Genomic DNA, 9264 nt, shown 5'->3' with positions numbered 1-9264 from the left:
TTTGACTACTTGGATCAATAAAGATTGTTTTCCTTTGAAACAGAGCACCTATAAAATTATGTAACTTGAGGTATAGGAAAATCATTGCCGAATGAGCAGAGTACTTTGCTGCCCACAGAATCCATTTGGTAATAATTTCAGCATGAAGAGTAAGACCATTATTTTGATAGAACAAACACATTTAAAAGTCATGAAAGATTATATCAGTTAAAAATTATTTGCATAAAATACGTTTCAGCACAAACTCACTCAGGTGTAGTACCATTCACACTAGAAATGCAATTCAGTGTGAGCTGTTTCCTAAAGGAAAAGTACATGTGAGAATTTAGATTATTTTGTCTAGCACAGCTGCTGCTTGTACTGCAAAAGCAGAGATGCAGCTGATGACAAGGTAGAATGGAACTTGACACCTCCACTGGCATCCAGCCAAGAATACAGAATGTTTTAGCCAGTCTATGGCATGTGATCCATTTCTTAATTGTTGATAACATATAATTAGGACAATCTAAGCCTAGTTTAATGAATGCAATAAGTTAAACTGCAGTGCTTGACTATACTTGGATAGACTTTGTTAGTCTTGGAGCACAGAACTGCAGAGTAACATTTTATAAACAGTACAAAATGGAATCTTCCCTTTACAAACTATCAGCCTAGAATTATGGCCGACATCCTAACCCACAGTATAAATTCTATGCGCTGTATAAATGTCAACTGATATTCATGGCCAATGTGCCCAAAATAAATTTTCCCCTTGAAGATTTTAAAGGTAAGATTTATGTGAAGAAATTGGGCACATATTTAAAAATGACAGACTACACGTTCTGCTAATCAGTTATCAACCTGATTTATTTTGACAGACTTCTTTTTAAGATGATCAGAGCTCAGTCTAGTGTACTACATAGTTTTTTTAAAGGCAATGATTTTCTTGAAAATAATGAATTATTAACTTTTTATTAAAATAGATTCATTGCATTCATCTTTCCACACCCATATTACTTACCTGTAGGTTTTGTAAAAATATTGTCATTGTAGAGCATGAAAAGACCTTTACCAGGGCCATAAATAAATTCAGCTGAATTTTTCATATCTCTGGTAAGAGATTTATTTTTTCCAAAGGCAAGAAAAATCCTACCTAGGTATAAAAATAATACAAGAAATAAAAAAGTTTTGAGAAAAGGCATTTTAGATTTTTGACTGAAAAAAGAATTTTTAAGGGAAGCTCTATTTATCCACAACATGCATGCTTTCTCTGATTTTCTTTTTTTTTTCTTTTTTTTCTCGGCCTTTAAATTTGTTCCAATGTTATCAGAATTGATTTTTAGTCTCAGTCATCCCAGAGGAACTGTCTTGAGTGAAGCTCTTATCGGGGAACTGTAATGAAGAATCAGCTCGCAAAGCTGTTACTATGGTGCTCACATATCTGAAGAAATTTTTAGTGGAAATAAAATTCCAAAGCACTAAATTTAGAGGTATTTCGTTTCCTAGTAAGAGGTATAAAAATAGTACTACTAGATACAATTTAAATTCCAAGGGGGAGATATTTATTTCTGTACGATACTCAACCATGTACATTCTAGAAAGCCAGTTTCTTTCCACAAGCCTTGAGACAAATTAAAAATCATGTTAACTAATTCCCTCTTAGCCCCCCATCCCACCAAAGAATAATAGCTTTAAAAAAGGAGTTCTTTTCCATTTCCACATTTTCATTTTTGTGTTGCTTTTAAGAAGAAACTTTACAAAGTGAAGGCATAATTATTTGAAAAATGTATTCTTTTTCATATATTTAAGAAAAAAATTTTGACAATGATGTATTATAGTTTTAGATACTAAATTGTATATTATCTCCAGAGGGCAAAGGAGAGTTAAAGAACATCATTGGTGTCCTGGTATAGTTACTAGAAAGATCAGGTTTAAGCCATATTTTACATTAAAAGCAATAATTACTGTGGTGTGCATAAGTCAGCAAAATTCCCTTTTCCAAAAATGAAAATTTCCAGAAATCATGACAAAGTATAGTCCTGAAATTAAAATATTTCTAAGTATCATTTCATATCATATGTAAATATAATTTTAATAAGCCTCTGCCCACTATACAAATATGTACCAAATTCCTCAAGTCAAATTACACTTCAGAAGTGTTGCCTAAATTACTACTTGAAGAAGAAATTTTTAAATCATCTTAAAAATTTCACTTTTGCCATTAAGCCACCAGAAACAACAGAAAAAAAACCCTGTAATAATATTACATGGATGAGAATATTATACTACATCTACACTTCTAGGTTCATAAGAAAGAAGAGAGGAACTGGTATCTCTCAAGAAACAAAACTAAAGAAGTTACTGATGTATACTTTTGTATGAGTGATAAATACTCATATAATGATTGAAGGGGGGAAATAAAGAGTACAGCTACAAGCATTCCATCCATTATGTATAATTTTTATTGATATAAATATATATTTGAATTTTAAGACTTTTAAACATTAAGATTTGACAAGTGCAGTAAAGAGCAAGCTTCTCTATTTATGCTGTTCCATGCATACAGGAGAGAAGAGTTCATGTCATAATTGGCTTTGGTTTTATCTGTTCTTACAAAGTCAAACTGTCCTTAAATGAAATTATTCGCAAAAGCAATCCACAGCGCCATCCTCTACATTAAAATGCAAACCTCATGTTAACATGAATAAATGTGCCCATAATTTCGGAGAATATTTTAGGAGTTGTGGCCATTATATGTGTTTTATTTGTAATGTAAACTTGAAATTTGGGAGAAATTTTACCTTGTAATTAGAATAGAATACCAAGACTAAGATATATAATGCAATGCAACAGTTGATAATTCACTATTCTTTTACAAATATTTAATTCAATACTTCTGATTTTCAGTCTGTACCACGAAGGAAATATTTCTTCAAGTAAAGTAAATGCAGAACCTTCGTTAAAGAATTCACATGATTTTCTAGGTATACTCTTCATGTTACTGTAACTTAATTTTCACCTCTATCTGACCAGGCCCACTACAGATGGTGAAATAGAATGAGAAAAAATAAAGTAAAACAGAAGTGAATTTATTTTGCTATCACATAAAACAAAACTCTACACTGTAGCGTTCAAAAAATAAAAATTATTAAAGCTTTTTCTTCTGACAAAACACTTAGAAAACAATCTCTAAAACTGGCAGTTTAAAAACTCCTCAGGAACATTACACTGTAAAAGTCATGTTTTTTGTTAATTCGTTATTTGTTGATAAAAGAAGTGTTTGCCTGTTTTTGTCACTATGGCTGTAATTATTTCTCTTTTTTATAGGCTGTATACTAAATATAATCTACTAAGTTCTTATCAACCTTTTGCTTACAATAAAACTAGCTCTCCACCTTTTCTACTTGCTAGACAAAATTGATTAGAAAGTGATTGTCATGTTAATTTTACCAGAAGCTAGAAAGTGCAAACCGCACATTCAGCTACATAGATTTCTGGACTTTTAACTGTGTTTATGTAACTGTACCAGGAACAGTATTTTGCAAATAATAACCAGTGTATTTCATGACATTCCCTAAATCACATTTCTTTTTGGTCTAATCTTCAAGGCCAAGCCAGAAAACTTACTGCTTTAGGTCAGGAAAGAATAAGAATTTAGCTTGAAAGCAAGGCTTTGGGGAGAGTAAATGGATTTGCTAAATTCTTTCAGTACCTACTTAACATTTCAAAACTAAGCTAGAGGACTCAATCAGAATTCTCATTATAAAGAGAGGATGCCATCCACCTATGAACTCTCTAGGTCATGAGGCTTGCTGCTGTATATACAAGGGCTTGGTATAAAGTTAAAGGAGAACTAAGCCCATCCCTTCTGTTTCTGGGAGCTGAGAATGGTAGAGGATGGAAAGCAATCTGAGACTGCATTTCAATTTCCCTTTCTGGCTTTCTCTTTTCTTAGTAGTTGTGTGCTGGGAAGCTCAAGGGAAAAGCAGTCCCAAATTCCATACCTGACTCTAGAATGCAACCTTCTGGAGCTGCCCCTGCTGAGAACTCATCTCTTAACCTTGAGGAATGGCTTTCTAGACTCCTCTGAGTTTCAGTGTGGCCTGGATAGAAACTAGGAATTTCTACAAAACCCTGCATCTAAGCCCCAGGGGAACTGATGAGGCAGCTGAGGTGAGAACTGGCAGGCAAGGTGCTTCCATGGCAGAGGCTCAGTTTGGGCTTTCCACCAGGGAGCCACTTGAGAATAAAGCAGAGACAGATGTTCTGTAGCATCAACCAAAGCCAAGGGGAGGGAGAGTTGATCAACTTAACATAAAAGGTGCCTAGATCAGCTATGAGTCCCTGCAAGACAATAGACAAGGACAGCACCCCAAAAGCCAGAGGATCAACAGGTCTCTGCACCAAAGAATACCAGCTCTTCCCTACCACTCCTAGACTGTGAAAGCACCCAGACACCAACTTGAAGGGGTGCCTGGAAGTGGACAGAAGGCTGAGAAATCTGGGATACTAGGCACGTTTTCCAAAAGAGACAGCATTACCTAAAGGGATGCTTTTAATTATTGGATTGGACTGAATTTTAAAATGCATAGGACTCTATATTTATAAGAGAACCAGAATAGTTATAGACAAAATAATGGAGCTATTTTCCAGGCACATCCAAGTTGCTATATGAGTGAAGTTAATGTTACATAACCAACACAAAGAAGAAACTTTCTGCAGTAAAAATAATTCCTTCTCCAAACACATATTCTTATACACATGCAAGATCACAACATGATATCTGATGAGGAAAGAGGAGTAATTGTTTTTTACCTGAATTATCCATACTGGGCGACTTCATTAATTAAGGGAGCCAAATAGCTGCTTGGGTTTCCTTTTGGAGTTTGTCATCATGTCTGTATAAGTCAGAATTACCAGTTCAAAAAACAACAACAACAAAAACCCTGCTCTTTTAAAATTTACTCATCTGCAAAGAGGAATACTAATATCTCAAATGCTTATTTGGGGAATTAAATAAGACTATTCACGTAAAGTTAAGGGCTTTCTGTAAATTGGCTCGCACTATGTCTGGCACTTTATCTCTGTCCCCTGCTCCACCCCATCTTCATACCTTTTCTGAGATCAGTGAGGTTTGAATGTTCAGCATCAATGATATTCCACTTTCCATCACCATCATTTCCAATCCCTGATCACTGAGTTTCCAAGTCTTCTTTGTTGTTCACCTGAAAAAGTTCTTAAGCTTATCCCCTGATCTCCTTTCTCACTGTCATGACCTTCAGTCCAGATCTTATTTCTTCTCTCTTTGGCACCTGTAAGTGCCTTCTCACCAACCATCTGTCTCCAATCGATTCCTTCTTGTTTGCAAGCCACTGCTTGGCTCAGTTTGTCATTCCTTCTCCAACACCCTCTCTACTCTTTCCTTTCTCCTGTCTTTTTTCCCTCCCTTCATATCTTTCTTTTTCCTTTTTGTAATTTCCATAAAGAATATGAAGCTACTCAGAATGTTGAAATACATAGATAGCATGAATCAGTTGAAAGTAAATAAGAATAAAGATGAATAAAACAAAGCAAAGAGATAGCTATTAGAAGAATCTAAAATAGAACTTTCCCCAGCTAAGGTCTGAATTCAACTGAGTTTTAAGGCAGTTCAAATGGAAAGGGAGGTATTGTTTTTCATGTTCATTAACTCAAAACTGTAAAACAATTAACTTTACACTTAACATCCGTGTTTCAAAAATTAGAAATTAGTTATGGAATAAAAAGTTTTTCTTAGGATGTGCTGATAATTCTAATTATTTTTTAAGGTTCATGTATTAGTAATACTATAACATCTATAAATAAAAAATATTTCACAAATAATTTTCTTAGCATGATATTTAAGAAAATTAATGACTGATACACTGTAAAATCTATAAATGTAGATCTGAAAGTAACTCCTAATGAAGATCAATCTTCTGATTTCATTTGAAAAAGCAATAATAATAATGCCTGGCCTTTGGAGAATGCAGAAGTTATTGGTGTGGTTTTGCAAATATCTCATTTGATCTTAACAAGAAAACTAGGTTTCTGAAACGGTAGATGAATTGACCAGGATTACACATCTGGTAAACAGTAAGGTCGGAGCTTGAACACAGCTTCACTCAACTATTTTCACAGCCCAATCGGTGTCAATTGATCGATTAATTGAGAGTGATTAATTGCAAGCAGCTGAAGTCCGTGTCACTGGAAGTATATATATATATATATATATATATATATATATATATATAGAGAGAGAGAGAGAGAGAGAGAGAGAGAGAGAGAGAGAGAGAGAGAGAGAGAGATTGAGTCTCACACTGTCACCTGGGCTGGAGTGCAAACTGGAGGTATATTCTTCATTGCAGTCTCATTCAGGCCCATTTTGATATGTTATAGTGTCCTCATTCCCTTTTATCTACTACCCAAAGAGATAGCAGAAGTGATAAATGATAAAGAAGGAGAAGAGTGACTCATTGCATGCGTATAACATGTGTTTCAAAATTGGGCAGGTAAGATTTAAGCATATATTTCCAGGCCAGGCATGGTGGTTCACACCTGTAATCCTAGCACTTTTGGGGGGCCAAGGCAGGTGGATCGCTTGAGGCTAGGACTTCGAGTCCAGCCTGAGGAACATGACGAAACCGAGTCTGTAATAAAAATACAAAAATATGCCAGGCTTGGTGGCACGTGCCTGTAATCACAGCCACTAGGGAGGCAGAGGCAAGAGAATCCTTTGAACTCAGGAGACGCAGGTTGCAGTGAGCCGAGATGGTGCCACTGCAGTCCAGCCTGGGCAACACAGCAAGACTCTGTCTCAAAAAAACATATATATGTGTAGATATACACACACACACACACACACAAATATATATTATATATATTAAAAATATATATATATATAAGTATATATATACATATTTCCAGAGGGCTCTGAGAAAGAAGGTCCCTTAGTAGTTACCATGTGTCTATAGGATACGAACAAAAAGAAATAGGTAATCCTTGTGTCAGCTGCTGGAAGTCATCTTGCGACTGTGAAGGAGGCTCTGGAAGTCAGCGTGGAGAGACAGAAAACAACCATGTTTTCTTGACACAACAGAGCCACCTACACCACACCACCTTCCAGTTACGAGGCCCCTACATTCCCGTTAAGTCAGTTTGAATTGGGTTTTCTGCTACTTGCAACAAGCAGTATATGAACTGATATATGAGAGAAGAGTGGAGGTAAAAAGGAGGGTACTTTACACTTTCTTACATATTTCAGATTTATGTGTAAGGTCATGAACAAGATATTGGCATTTATTAACATTTGAATGTGTATGAGAACCTTTTGGATGACACAAGTTTGACTTACAAGATGTGGACACTGAAGTCTAAATGGTGCATCAGGGAAATGGCAAGTGCCTTTACAAGAGCTGAAGGAGGAAACAGAATAGTCCCCCTCGTTCCACACAACACAGTATACCAGTGGATATCCCCTCTGGTTTATAGGTGACAGAAAGAGGAAATACTGAGCAAAAATTACACTAGAAGGGAATGAATAAGTGGAACATCCTCTGAATCGGTCTCCTCTACTCACGAAGGAAAGAGGAAGTATTCCACCCGCACACTGGGCATTCTGTTTCTGTTTTGTAGGCTGTACCCTATCCCTCTCCCCACTGGAAGGCGATGGGGGAAAAGACTTTACCAAAGCACAAGACAGAATGACCCAGAGTGCAGTTTTGGAAGACCGCCAGCTCCCTAGCATTAATGTGGTCCCACTTAATTCCTCTGGGGTGGACACATGTAGATGTTTAGTGACAGCAAGCTATCACAGCAGCTGGCATACAAGGAACTGAAGTGGAGTCACTGCAAGTAGGATGGACAGAAGAAATGCTCTAGAAAATGCTCAAGTGTAACTGCAAGCAACGTTGCATTGCTTTGGAATGCGGGAAACCACAGGAGTAAACAGGCCAAGCTGGCATGCAACAGGCACAAATAAAGCAGGACTCCTTTTTTTTTCTTTTTTTTCCTGACCCAACAGAGAAGCCAGATCAAAGCTCTGGAGTGGTTGGCAATACTCTACAAAGTATTGATTCATTCTGTTAACAGCTGTTTATTGCATACCTACTATATATGTTGCACAATCTCCAATACCAGAGTATGACAATGAGGAAGACACAATTCCTTCCTTTGATGCACAGAAACCTGAAGCCACCAAGCTACGATGTGCAAAATATATATATAATTTCACTTTTTCCATAACATTTTATCTTCAATTTGAAGCTCCCATTCACATTGTAACAGAAAGAAGGTCTGCTTCTATCCCCCTTTCTCCTAGATTGCCTCTAATTTCCAAGGAGCTTAAAAAGTGCCAGGGACTGTGAAGGGAAGGTGAGAATGAGCAGTCCAGTCTTCATGTCGTCATCCGTCCTCACTGCTCTACGGCGAAGCTGCCATCACTTCTGCCCTGGTCTTGGTCCATCTTCTTCAGTGGAGAAGCAAGACTTCCCCAGGTCCTGCTCCATCTTAGAGACTGTTCCCTTCCTCCCTGGAAGTTCTCTGCTTCTTTATTATTCCAGGCATTGTCTGGGCCTTTTTGCAGACACCCACCAGCATCTAAGCCCTCTTCTTTCTTTCTCAACTTTCTTCTTCAGAGGCACAACAGAAATTGACCCGTTATGCTTTCAAATCTATTTTCTAAATTTGGACTTTAACTTTGAGTCACAAAACAAAGACATCAATTCCTTTATTGTCTTTTGTTTTCCTTTGCTGTCTCCTCCCTAATGTATTCTGGTTTCCTGAATGCAGAGGCGGGATAGAGGTTGTAAGAATATTAGGAGGACAGAAGCATTGGTTCATACCTCAAAAAACTTATTCCACTATAGTGGAGTTCTGTTCTCCTTTGGGAAGATGGGAAAATTTTCCTTGATGAGATAACATATAAGTGGGTCTTAGAAACGGATAGGTGTTTACCAAAAGAAGAAAGTAAAAGAGAATCAAAGGTCTGATAAATACTTCACTTGTAAACAAAGTTAACCCAACACTCATTTTAAATCACAAAATAGTATCAGATTTAAGAACAACATGCAGATTTCATAGAAAATGAGGTTTAAATATCATTACCTGAATAAAGTGTCTACCCTGACTAGAAAAATGAACCATCTGCCACTATATTTTATGTGGTTAAATGTCCATTTAAAGTTAACATCCCGTCATTCACTTTAAAAAACAGAAAAGCTTTATTTAAGAAAAATGTAACTTAAAGTAAGGCCCCAAAGCAGAGGT

This window comes from Gorilla gorilla, chromosome 4, assembly GCF_029281585.2.
Source record: "Gorilla gorilla gorilla isolate KB3781 chromosome 4, NHGRI_mGorGor1-v2.1_pri, whole genome shotgun sequence".
In the NCBI taxonomy this organism is placed as follows: Eukaryota; Metazoa; Chordata; class Mammalia; order Primates; family Hominidae; genus Gorilla; species Gorilla gorilla.
This window is presented reverse-complemented; position numbering follows the sequence as displayed.